The sequence below is a fragment of the Poromitra crassiceps genome, assembly GCF_964638095.1.
Source record: "Poromitra crassiceps genome assembly, chromosome: 19".
Taxonomy (NCBI): domain Eukaryota; kingdom Metazoa; phylum Chordata; class Actinopteri; order Beryciformes; family Melamphaidae; genus Poromitra; species Poromitra crassiceps.
This window is the reverse complement of record NC_139646.1, coordinates 1,369,013-1,383,339: the sequence shown is the minus strand read 5'-3', so window position 1 is coordinate 1,383,339 and position 14,327 is coordinate 1,369,013.

Sequence of the window (14,327 nt, the reverse complement as noted above, 5' to 3'; positions counted from 1 at the left end):
AACATCACATCCTGACATGATATGTTTAAGCTTTGCTGTGCCCTGGGAACAACATCACATCCTGACATGATATGTTTAAGCTTTGCTGTGCCCTGGGCACTGGGAACAACCTCACATCCTGACATGATATGTTTAAGCTTTGCTGTGCTCTGGGAACAACATCACATCCTGACATGATATGTTTAAGCTTTGCTGTGCCCTGGGAACAACATCACATCCTGACATGATATGTTTAAGCTTTGCTGTGCCCTGGGAACAACATCACATCCTGACATGATATGTTTAAGCTTTGCTGTGCCCTGGGCACTGGGAACAACCTCACATCCTGACATGATATGTTTAAGCTTTGCTGTGCTCTGGGAACAACATCACATCCTGACATGATATGTTTAAGCTTTGCTGTGCCCTGGGAACAACATCACATCCTGACATGATATGTTTAAGCTTAGCTGTGCCCTGGGCACTGGGAACAACCTCACATCCTGACATGATATGTTTAAGTTTTGCTGTGCCCTGGACACTGGGAACAACCTCACATCCTGACATGATATGTTGAAGTTTTGCTGTGCTCTGGGAACAACATCACATCCTGACATGATATGTTTAAGCTTTGCTGTGCCCTGGGCACTGGGAACAACCTCACATCCTGACATGATATGTTTAAGCTTTGCTGTGCTCTGGGAACAACATCACATCCTGACATGATATGTTTAAGCTTTGCTGTGCCCTGGGCACTGGGAACATCACATCCTGACATGATATGTTTAAGCTTTGCTGTGCCCTGGGCACTGGGAACATCACATCCTGACATGATATGTTTAAGCTTAGCTGTGCCCTGGGCACTGGGAACAACCTCACATCCTGACATGATATGTTTAAGCTTAGCTGTGCCCTGGACACTGGGAACAACCTCACATCCTGACATGATATGTTTAAGCTTAGCTGTGCCCTGGACACTGGGAACATCACATCCTGACATGATATGTTTAAGCTTAGCTGTGCCCTGGACACTGGGAACATCACATCCTGACATGATATGTTTAAGCTTTGCTGTGCCCTGGGCACTGGGAACAACCTCACATCCTGACATGATATGTTTAAGCTTTGCTGTGCTCTGGGAACAACATCACATCCTGACATGATATGTTTAAGCTTTGCTGTGCTCTGGGAACAACATCACATCCTGACATGATATGTTTAAGCTTAGCTGTGCCCTGGGCACTGGGAACAACATCACATCCTGACATGATATGTTTAAGCTTTGCTGTGCCCTGGACACTGGGAACATCACATCCTGACATGATATGTTTAAGCTTTGCTGTGCCCTGGACACTGGGAACATCACATCCTGACATGATATGTTTAAGCTTTGCTGTGCCCTGGGCACTGGGAACAACCTCACATCCTGACATGATATGTTTAAGCTTTGCTGTGCTCTGGGAACAACATCACATCCTGACATGATATGTTTAAGCTTTGCTGTGCTCTGGGAACAACATCACATCCTGACATGATATGTTTAAGCTTAGCTGTGCCCTGGGCACTGGGAACAACATCACATCCTGACATGATATGTTTAAGCTTTGCTGTGCCCTGGGCACTGGGAACAACTTCACATCCTGACATGATATGTTTAAGCTTTGCTGTGCCCTGGGAACATAATCACATCCTGACATGATATGTTTAAGCTTTGCTGTGCCCTGGGCACTGGGAACATCACATCCTGACATGATATGTTTAAGCTTTGCTGTGCCCTGGGAACAACCTCACATCCTGACATGATATGTTTAAGCTTTGCTGTGCCCTGGGCACTGGGAACAACTTCACATCCTGACATGATATGTTTAAGCTTTGCTGTGCCCTGGGCACTGGGAACAACCTCACATCCTGACATGATATGTTGAAGCTTTGCTGTGCCCTGGGCACTGGGAACAACTTCACATCCTGACATGATATGTTTAAGCTTTGCTGTGCCCTGGGAACAACATCACATCCTGACATGATATGTTTAAGCTTTGCTGTGCCCTGGGCACTGGGAACATAATCAGATCTGATGAGATCACCCCCGCTGACAGCACTGGATGATTAAGCTAACACAGATGCTAACTGTCATGTCACCATAAATTTGATTGGGATTCCTGCTTTGATTGTATGTCAGGATCATATGCCAGCTTATCAGAGTATCCATTGCCTTGAACCTTTAACAAGAGGTTCCCAGAAGTGAGAGGCCATTAGCTTGAAGTGACTCACTGGAGCTTTTCATGACATGTACCTCTGGTTATCCAGGTCAACTGTCCATGTTCAGCAGCCTGGGCTGAAAACACTCACAGGCAGCACTATAAATAGTCAACAGTAAACATTTTTACTGTTGTAGGGCTATACATATACAATACCTGTAGTGTGATGTCATTGTTTGTATGCTTTAGAACAGTGATTCGTCTCTATCAAGGGGTACGAGGGTATTTGAGCAGCTTTTGCAGGGGGTACTTTTTTGTTACTGGCCTCAGGATTTGGGGCTGAGGGACGGCTGAGAACAAAAACGAAGAATCACACACTGTAACGTTGTTAAATGTTCTGGCTTATTTACACTCTCTTTATCTCTTTTTATTGTGTAAATAAAGTATTATTTTCATCTTCACATAACATAACGAGTCAAAACACAAATATGCTGATCTCTGTCATCAAACCATTCATCAGCTATTAACTTTCAGAATCTGCATATGACTGGTCAAATGACAGTGGACATTAGAAAAAACATTACATTGGGATTGCTTTTACTCTATATCAGTGGTTTTCAAAGTTTTTCACCTCAAGGACCCCTAAACTGACACAAATTAAACCACGGACCCCCATTTGATAAGATTCTGTCCCAGGGTCTCCCATCTGATGTGATTTTTGCTTTTAAATGTTTTATTACAGAAAGTGTATGAAACCCATGACCAAAATAGTCATTATGTCGTGTTACTTATGGATGGAATTATAATGAAAATAAATGATTCCCCTTTTCCCCCTGGAACCCACTCAGGGACCCCTGGGGGTCCCCGGACCCCACTTTGAAAGCCACTGCTATATGGGACAACACAACAACAGTGCCGTATATAAACCATCATGGATCATGATCATGAACAGAGTGAGGGATCATTCTTATAGCCCTGCTGTGGCCAGCGATGCACTGGCTTAGCAGAGATTTATCTGATGCTGCGCATCCCGACCTGGTGACTCCCAACGCACAGCACAATGTTGTCACAGGGAGGGGAGACAGTGTTCCATCCAAATCCAGAGAACCTAGCACTCTGGGCCTGGTCCCTGAGTGGCTAAATCTCCCTCCTAGCAGTGTTAATTTTGGCAGCTATTTTAGATTTAGTCTTAGTCTTAGTCTTTGGACGAAAATGCTTATTAGTTTTAGTCACATTTTAGTCATTTCTATCCTTGATAGTTTTAGTCTAGTTTTAGTCGATGACAACGCAAAACATTTTAGTCCAGTTTTAGTCGATGAAAATTCATTACATTTTAGTCAACTTTTAGTTATTACTTTTAGTCAAAATGTTTTCTGTCTTTAAACTAATTCAATTAGGCCAATACAGGCATTGTAAATTGGAATCAAGGTTGACAGGTTGTATCGCGTTGAAATCCGCAAAGCTTAACTCTCTTAACACTTTTACTTGTGTAATATCCAGATTCCTTACCAGTTTGATAGCTCTAGCCTACACTCTCCCATCACTGTTAATTTTGGCAGCTATTTTAGATTTAGTTTTAGTCTTAGTCTTTAGACTAAAATGCTTATTAGTTTTTAGGGATGTCAACGGTTAACCGTTAATCGATTAACCGTCGCTAACGTCGTTGTTCGGTTATTGCTGTCGGTCTATCAGTTAATATAAAAAAAAAAAAAAAAATTTTTTTTTTTTTTTTTTTTTTGGTCTATTTACTCAATGAGCTCATGCCCAAACAAGGCGTGTCTATTTAGATGCTGAAATGTTAATGCTTTTTGTGTTAGAAATTCTAACACAAAAAGAATTTGTGTTGAAATGTTGATGCTTTTTGTTAATGCTTGTTAATGCTTTTTGTGTTAGAAATTCTAACACAAAAAGCATTAACATTTCAGCATCTAAATAGACACGCCTTGTTTGGGCATGAGTTCATTGAGTAAATAGACACACAAAAAAAAAAAAAAAAAAAAATTTATATTAAAAAATTATGAATTAACCGATAGGTTAATCGATTATTAGCGTCGGTTAATCGAAAGTGAAATTAACCGAAAATTGACATCCCTATTAGTTTTAGTCACATTTTAGTCATTTGTATCCTTCATAGTTTTAGTCTAGTTTTAGTTTTTATCAGTGAAAATAGGTAGTCGATGAACATTTTTAGTCATAGTTTTCGTAGACGAAATTAACACTGCCTCCTAGGGTGCTCACCACTATCCAGAACCAAGGGGCTCCTTCCACCAGAACCTTGTATGGTCACAGATGGAAGCTGTTCCAGAATTGGTGCCAAAAAGAAGGCCGCAATCCTCATCTTTGTTCTGCGAAAGCCATTGTGGTTTTTCTACAGGACTTAATTGATGAGGCCAGAGCCTTTTCCACTTTAAAGGTCTATCTGGCAGCCCTATCGACTGGCCATTTGGGTCTTGGACCTGGGGCGTGTTTTTATGAGGGGGGTCCGCACTCGCAGGGACCTCATGTCTCCAGGACCCTGGTGTCTTATGAGGGGGGCCCGCACCCGCAGGGACCTCATGTCTCCAGGACCCTGGTGTCTTATGAGGGGGGCCCGCACCCGCAGGGACCTCATGTCTCCAGGACCCTGGTGTCTTATGAGGGGGGCCCGCACCCGCAGGGACCTCATGTCTCCAGGACCTCATGTCTCCAGGACCTCATGTCTCCAGGACCCTGGTGTCTTCGTGGGACTTGACTGTGGCCCTGGAGGGGCTCAAGGACCCCCGTTGGACCACTGCAGGAGGCAAGCTTCAAGCACCTGTCATTAAAGACAGTGTCGTTACTGGCTATAGCCTCGGGGTTGGCGACTTACATGCACTCTCTGTCCACCCCTTGTGCACTCAGTTTGCTGCAGGAGATGGTAAGGTGACTATGATCCCTAACCCGGCCTTCGTGCCTAAGGGCTAATGTAACAGGTGCGGTACGGCTGCGAACAGACCCACACTCATGTAATATGTCAGACGTATGCGGGATCCAACAAAAATAAAATAGGTGCATAATAATATTATCTCGTCCATATGAATGTGAATCCGTCTAGTCTCCTCCGGGCTGCCTCGGGCAGCCTCGGTTTCCTCATCGGGGTCTGTGAATCCAACTCTCGCCCCAAGTCCCGCTGAAGTCTCTTGAGTTTCCTTCTGACTCCTTTGTCTACCTGGCTATTGTCTACCAGGAAGCACCGTGCACCGGGGTCATTTTCCCGCGACTATCGGCTTGACGGAACAACGGATGAAGAGCTAATCGAAATTGAACTAAATAAGAGCGGACGAAGAGAGAGAGGAACAACAGGCCAGGGACGAACAACCGCTGCATGGCCGAGAACAGGAGGAGGAATGCCTCTGTTGGATTTACAGACCCCGGATGAGGAAACCGAAGCTGCCCGAGGCAGCCCGGAGGAGACTAGACGGATTCACGTTCATATATGGACGAGATATTAATGAGGATATGAACCACTACATTGCAGAAAATATGTTATTTACAGTGTGTACTACGTATGCCACATTTTGGCCAGTTCAGACTCTACTCGGACCTGAATATCTTCTATGGCGATCAGAATTAAACCAAAGCTATCTGGGCGAGTAAAACATCATATTTTAAGCTGGAAATAAGGTCCGGGGGCGAAAAAAGAACAGAATTCTCCTTTAAACAATGTATAGAAAACTGGAAAATCCTCCCTTTGTCCATGATTGACCATATAAACTCAGTTAAAATGGTTTCACTTCACAGGTTCCTTTATCTGCGTCAAAACCTTCCCATCTTTCTAACATCGGCTTTTTTTAAGAACCAGACACCATAGTTCTGTCCTACATCTAGAATTATAAGAACCATAGAATTTCGAAAATTCACTTGCAAAAGCCGAGGGCAGCAAGGGACTCCTGGCAATTTAACTCTCGGGGCACCCTTGTGGCTAAAGATGGAGGCTGGCTCTATTGCCAGCTCCTCTCTGCTTGTTTTCTAGGCTGGAGAAGCCTGGGACTTTACAGGGTTTGGGTTTTGTTGTGAAGAGCTCTGTCAGAATTCTAAACCAAGTTAGGAGTGTTTTGAGTCTACCGGATGTTTCTGTCCAAACACCAATTTGTCTTAATCACTCTTTTTTACCTTCACTGTCAGACAAAACCTACCATGCCTGGAGTGAGAAGGGCCTGGTTTCCATCAGAGACCTATGCATAAATGGTAATTTTGCATCCTTTGATCTTATGAAGAGGAAATTTGAGTTGCCCAATATTCACTGGCTCAGTTACCTACAAGTCAGAGATTATGTTCGATCCATGCTTGCATGCTTTTTCTATGTTTTGCTGAGCCCTCCACTCCAAGCATCTCATTTCTAGATTTGTATGTCTGTTCGACAACTGCACCATGGCCTCCACTGATAGGGCTTTCACACCGGCAGGGCCCCGTGCCGGTTCCGGATCCCAACCCAAATTTGAACCAGACCAAAAAAGAATTGGTTTGGAACCTGAAAAGTTTAGTGGCGATTTGGGCATCTACCGAATTTCAAGAAAACTTAGAAAGCAGTACAAGAAAGAGCAAGTTGTATGCAGAACTTGCGGAAGAGATGACCAAGGCTGGGTTCACTCGAACGCCAGACCAAATAATTAATAAACTTAAAAAACTGAAGGACTACAGTATAACGTCATCCCACTTTGGTTCCGCTTAAACTGGTGTGAACGCGGGCTGGTTCGCCAGAAAGCACCAAGGTTCTGAGACTCCAGAACAGAGCCAGAGCCAGAACCAGAACCATGTCTGTCTGAAAGCGGTATGAGAGGATTAGAGAAACGTGGCAGGCGGAACTTTGTATTGATTTATCTGACATTATATGGGATAAGAGTCTGCCTGTGATACAACTCTGCTCAGTTAATAGTAGACACCAGGTGATCCAGTTTAAAGTCGCTCATCGTCTTCACTATTCTAAGCACAAGTTGCATAAGATCTACCCTTCTGTCTCACCACTGTGTGACAGGTGTCAGAGGTCACACTGTCTCATGCCTTTTGGTTCTGCCCTTCACTAACTGGATTCTGGGCCAAAATATTTGATTGGTACTCTAAGGCAGTGGTTCCCATCCACCGGGCCGCGGACCGGTACCGGGCCGCAACGCGTTTGGTACCGGGCCGCGAGCCCGGTCCAAAAGTTTTTTTTTTTTTTTTCTTTTGTTTTTACAAACATTTTTTTTACAAACATAAATAAAAGGTCAACTTGAAACTATGTTTCAACTACCACACAGCCTATAATATTATAGCCTATGTTTATTTAAAAAAAAATATATATATATATATATATACTGTATATTATACAGTATATATATATATATATATATAGTATATATATTATTAAAATTGACAACCGGCGACTTTTTTTTCCATCTATCTACCGGTCCTTGGCACAAAAAAGGTTGGGAACCCCTGCTCTAAGGCCTACACAATAACCCTTCAGCCGGAGGCAGAACTCGCCATCTTCGGCTGCTTGAAGTCCTCTCTGAACTTCCCTACAGCTGTGCAACAGTCTCTGACACAGGTGACAACTGTCGCCAAAAGACTCATTCTGAAGGAATGGAAGTCTCCCTCTTCACCTCCTTTTCAGTTGTGTTTAACGGACATTATCTCTGTTATACAGATGGAGAGGTTCCTGAGGACCAACTCACAAAAAAAAATCAACTGTCTGGGACCCGTTTCTGGCCTATCTTGACGAGGTCAGGGGCGACGGGTGACTCGCCCAGCTGGTTTCTCGTGGACCCCTTGCCCCTTGCGGGCACGTGGGCACCTTGTGCGGCTGGTGGCGCTATCTTGTATTGTTGAATGTCGATGATGTATATGCATTTTTTTCTTCTTTCTTTTCTCCCCCCTTCCTGTGTCTGCGCCTGTCCGTCTTTGTTTTCTTTCTTCGTGTGTTGGTCTGAAAAATGTTCAAATGTAAAAGAAAATATTGAAGAGTGGTTTAGTTAAATCTCAATCTTCTTTAAGAATCATGTCTTTTTGCTGGTAGAGTATCAGTGACTCCATGGTATTTTGCTCTGCTGAAAGATGTACTGTACATGTGACTAGTTATCCCTCTGGTCAATCTGGAGGCTCACAGGCGTTTGGGGGGAGTGTGTCCCTGAAAGAGCTGTGCCCACGTGTCCTCAGTCTGAAGCCACAACACATGATGCAAAGGGCTGACATCACCTCAGCTGGAATCTGTGATTTACTGGCTGTCTACTAGGGGCCAAACCGCCACCTACCCACCGCCAAGGTCAGTCTTCGAGGAAGGTTCATTACTATAGAATTTATAAGATTAAAAAAAACATAATATAGCATTCTGGAGTCAATGTTTGGGAAAAACAATTAATTATTGTTGGAATTAAATCATATACATTGTATTTCACTGTATCGCCACACACCCATTTTCTATGAATTTGTTGCATTGATGATGCACTCGGTATTTGTTGGTTTCTTTGCAGTATCGATATGTACTACCTGAGTGTGACGTGACCTTGATACTCACACAAATGACTTATGTCTTATTAATATATTCATATATCCATTATCCTTTTATAATTTGACAAGTGTGCGTGCGTGTGAGCAGAATTTTGTCTGTGCCGTTTTATGTGCGATAGGGCTGAAACTTTCAGGGGTTGTAAAGAGCAACCGTTCAGGTGACCTGATGGAACCGGATTTTTTAATTAGGTGATTTGCCTAATTACCTAATGATGTGATGTCATCAGTGATGATGTCATCAGTGATGTCATTCTTCCTGCCTGATAAGTTCAGTGATGATGTCATCAGTGATGATGTCCTGTTATAGACCAGGGGGGCCTAAATCACAGGGGGGTCCCCGCTACTCTATAAAATTGAGTATGTGGACTTTGTTTCAAGTTCTGTGTTCGGCCACAGCTATGCCGTTTTACGTGCGATCGGGCTGAAACCATCAGGGTGTGTAAAGGGCACCCATGCGGGTGACCTGACAGAGCCGGATTTTTTAATTAGCTAAAAATGTGATGTCATCAGTGATGACGTCATCAGCGATGATGTCAAAAGTGATGTCATAAGGGCGCAAACACACACACAATGAGGCATTGTGACAAGACTGATCAGTGCTGTCATAGGGGGCCGCGCGCGCACACAGACACACACTGATGATGTCATCAGTGACATCATAATGGGGCACACACAGAAGGAGGCATTGTGACTGATGCAATAACATTCTGTGAGCAACACACACACACACACACAGACCCGTGTGCTCCAATATAGGGCAGGCGAGGCCGAGCTATGGGCGAGGCCACGCAGTGCCTACTTTAGTAAATTACAATATGTGCAGGAATTAAACTTATCTCACAGATCTAATTCCATGTAGCAAATTATTGCTATCCACAATCACATTGCCATACTGTGCTCAGTATATTTCTGGAGCATATGTTCAAAAGGTTGCGGGGTGTAGATTTTATATTCTCTAAAGACCTGAGGCGTGTTTTTATTTAACAATGACAGTGGATAACTAGGTATGAGTGTGACATTGATTTGTGTGTATCTGTCCTTATTAGCCATGTTTGTGCAGCTGTGTTTGCAATTGGCATTGTGCGATAGTATTGTCGATCAAGTGGAGAGACTTATACCGAGGCCCTACTGTGGAGTTGAGCATGGCGTGACCCCTTCGCTGGTATCCATCACTGCAGTGACAGGCTGGAGGCTGATCACCCAGCATGCATCACTGCAGTGGCAGGCTGGAGGCTGATCACCCAGCATGCATCACTGCAGTGACAGGCTGGAGGCTGATCACCCAGCATGCATCACTGCAGTGACAGGCTGGAGGCTGATCACTCAGCATGCATCACTGCAGTGACAGGCTGGAGGCTGATCACCCAGCATGCATCACTGCAGTGACAGGCTGGAGGCTCACCCAGCATGCATCACTGCAGTGACAGGCTGGAGGCTCACCCAGCATGCATCACTGCAGTGACAGGCTGGAGGCTGACCCAGCATGCATCACTGCAGTGACAGGCTGGAGGCTGATCACCCAGCATGCATCACTGCAGTGACAGGCTGGAGGCTCACCCAGCATGCATCACTGCAGTGACAGGCTGGAGGCTCACCCAGCATGCATCACTGCAGTGACAGGCTGGAGGCTGATCACCCAGCATGCATCACTGCAGTGGCAGGCTGGAGGCTGATCACCCAGCATGCATCACTGCAGTGACAGGCTGGAGGCTGATCACCCAGCATGCATCACTGCAGTGACAGGCTGGAGGCTGATCACTCAGCATGCATCACTGCAGTGACAGGCTGGAGGCTGATCACCCAGCATGCATCACTGCAGTGACAGGCTGGAGGCTCACCCAGCATGCATCACTGCAGTGACAGGCTGGAGGCTCACCCAGCATGCATCACTGCAGTGACAGGCTGGAGGCTCACCCAGCATGCATCACTGCAGTGACAGGCTGGAGGCTGACCCAGCATGCATCACTGCAGTGACAGGCTGGAGGCTGATCACCCAGCATGCATCACTGCAGTGACAGGCTGGAGGCTCACCCAGCATGCATCACTGCAGTGACAGGCTGGAGGCTCACCCAGCATGCATCACTGCAGTGACAGGCTGGAGGCTGATCACCCAGCATGCATCACTGCAGTGACAGGCTAGAGGCTCACCCAGCATGACTCCAAGGCCACGTTGCTGCGCCACTGTGTCATGAACCCCAAAGACACTTGAAGCTTTTCACTGACACAATGTCCCCCCTCCAGAAGCTATTCACTGACACAATGTCCCCCCTCCAGACACAATGTCCCCCTCCAGACACAATGTCCCCCCTCCAGACACAATGTCCCCCCTCCAGAAGCCGTGGCTCATTTAGGTAAGAGGACAGTGGCAAAGGGAGTGGTATAGATGATCTGGCACTGGATGAGTGGGTCACTTCACACCTGAATTTAATTAATTTTCTTTAGTGTATGGATTTATTTACACAAAGTTGCACATACCTAGTTCTTGCTGCGTTTTTATTAGTCCCCTAATCTGACCATTCGTCATTCTACATAATGCATTAGCTCGCTGACTTGTCTAGGATTGTGGTTGTGTTGTTCATACTTCATACTCGAGGCGGAACATATTTTTCTGTGATGAAGGTGTGTCTGGCATGTCAGTAAGGTGGGCAGGGTGGATTGTTGGTGTTGAGGGGCGCAGCAAAATGAGCTCTTCTGCAGCCTCTCGCAGCACACGAAACGTATTCGCTTGTCAGCTACCCTTTTCTACGCCTGTTACATCACCCCCCCCCCCCCCCCCCACGACTCCAACACCTCAGATCCCTGCCATCGCCCCCCTCCTCTATCGATCACACTGATGCATTATGGGCCGTTTGCAGAAGGTTACCACGCTAGGCCTCTTAACACCTGGTTTTAGGGCTAGCTTTGCCCGCCCCACCTGCTAGTCTTCTTTAGTGGCTGTCCAGCACTTTGCACCGGTCCCGCTAAGGCCTCCTCTGTCGTCTTTGCTGATTAAATGTTACTCTGGCCAGGACTCATATCTCTCCCCCTGAGGCTGCTTTCCACGCAGCTCATAAAGGTGCCACTCTTCTGTCCTATTACTCATGGCCTCTTTCTGCAGCCGTGCCCCACGCTGCTGGTGACAACCAAGCTTCAGTGTGACGCTGAAGCAGATTGTCAAATTACACGCAACGTGGCAGCGGGAGCTGCAGTGTGGGCTTACGTTACTTTGTGGTATGAATCCCGACCCTCCAGAAGGTTTTACATTTCATTCTTGATACGGCGTAGCTGCTTGGGATACTTCAACATGTAGTGTTCACTGATTGGACACCCATATGGACAGCATCTGGTGGACATATACTGCTCATGCGGGTTGTTACCAGCGGGTCGCAACCTTTCTGTGTTGTGGTGCGGTCGGAAGAATCCAGCATATGACTGTTCTCTCTGGCGCGTTGTTCTTTGAAGCTATCAGCCGACAGATATTCTCGCTCGCGGCCCTCAGCTCCATGAGGCCCTCAGCTCCATGAGGCCCTCAGCTCCATGAGGCTGGCGATGACACACACATGCTCAGCAGACAAAGTGCCCGGGCCCTCAGCTCCATGAGGCTGGCGATGACACACACATGCTCAGCAGACAAAGTGCCCGGGCCCTCAGCTCCATGAGGCTGGCGATGACACACACATGCTCAGCAGACAAAGTGCCCGGACCACCCGGGCTTTAGGTGTCTGTGCCCTGACCTTGGAGGTTGGCTGTGAAAAAGAACAACATAGGGGGAGAAAGTATGCCTCCTATGCTGCCCGAGGGGGTCAAGCCATTGCCCCTGTCAGGGTGAAAGTTCAGCAGGTCTCAAGAACGTTCTGTTGCAGGTTATGCAAAATGTTTGTTTTTCAAAAGTAAAGCAACAAATGTAATATAGACTCCTGGATGATCAGGAGTGCGTCAGGTTTCACACTTTGTGCGTGTGTGTGTGTGTGTGTGTGTGTGTGTGTGTGCGCGCGCGTGTGTGCATCGATATAGGTGCTAAGAGGGGTAACATTTGACCCTTGACAGGTTCTGGGAGTTGAACCACAGGAGGTCTCTAGATTAGAACACAAGTGTGCATTAAACCACTGATCTGAGCCCTGTTCTGAAAAACTTATCATTCTGTCCATTCCCATATCAAAGAAAAAAAACAAAATAGTAGCAATGCCATCTCTCTGTTCGTGACGTTCTGGCAAAAAGGTGATAGATTTACAGCAAGTTTTTTTGTTTTTCAGCTATTTGAGGTATCTGTGAAACACATTGTTGCATTGATTTCTGGGAATACAGATGGTGGTGTGCATGCTTCAAGACACCTGAAGGAATGAACAATTGTTCAGCTCGGTAGATCAAATTCAGTATAGTGGTGTCATTAGGGTTGGTTTTTATTGCGCGTAGGCACATACGTTCTCGCAGGCATATTTCTGAGTTGCTTTGTTTTCTTTCTGGCCTTAGTTGAAAGTAACTAAAATAGCCTGAAACGCCTGAGAATGAGACAAAAATACCCTTTTCTTTGTTTCTGCCAAGGCAATGAGACAAACTTTGATAAATCTGTCTACCTTGTTTTTTAGCCTTGAAATGGCTGATTATTGCAGACAAACATATTCTCCTGATTCTCATGTCATCACCCAGAACACGGGTGGGTGTTTTTACGCTGCACCTTTGACCTAATCGCGATGTTTTTATGTATGCCCTGACATTGAAATTCTGCAATCCTGTGATATTTTATAATCCAATTGTGGCATGTGTAGCCTACTACATGTGTCCGATCTAATTTATGACAGAGGAGGATATGAACTGTACATTTATTGCCTCTATTATATTGTATGTGTAGTAGGCCTCACTGTGCTTGATCCATTCCCAGATCTCCAGCCACCCATGCAGTCCCTCCAGGCCCATGCAGCCCCTGCAGCCTCCCAGGAGATCATTATTGGCTTTGATTGACAAGTCAGGATGGTGTGCATTTCATTGATGAGAATTTTAGAGCTCCGTGGCTCGTGATCCCCTCAGTGATCGGTGGTACGTCACCCTGCAGCTATCCCAGGGGGACAGAGACATGGGTTTCAAATAACCGGCCTCTTCCTTCAGAAGAACCTGCCATCCAGGAGTCTGGAGAGGCCGACCTGCCCTGGAACACAGCCTTTGGTAAAGATGCCTTATCAACGCATTGCACAAAAACCTTTTAATCATTCTGTATCATATTAGTTAATAGATTCTCCATTCAGTTGCAGATATATTTACTCATAACATGGGAAATGGTAACCTCACAGCAAAGTGCACCGAGATGCAATTGCATTGGAACTAGTCATCTATATTGTAGCATGCTATATCGCACAGATATTCATAACAAGGGGAAATATTTATTTGAATTTGAACTGTTAACTGTATATATATATATATATATATATATATATATATATATATATATATATATATATATATATATATATTCTACTCCTAGTCAATGCAGTAATAACTGACATGGGAATTTGCACCACTAACTTCAAGTGTTCGAATGTTTTAATGTGTAGAGATACAGCAAATCCAATGGCTTTCATCATCGATTTACTCCGATGATCATTTTTTGTGATTAAAGAATCCAAGTAGCTTCATCATTTATTCATTATTTACTCAGTAAATGCCACTTTGATC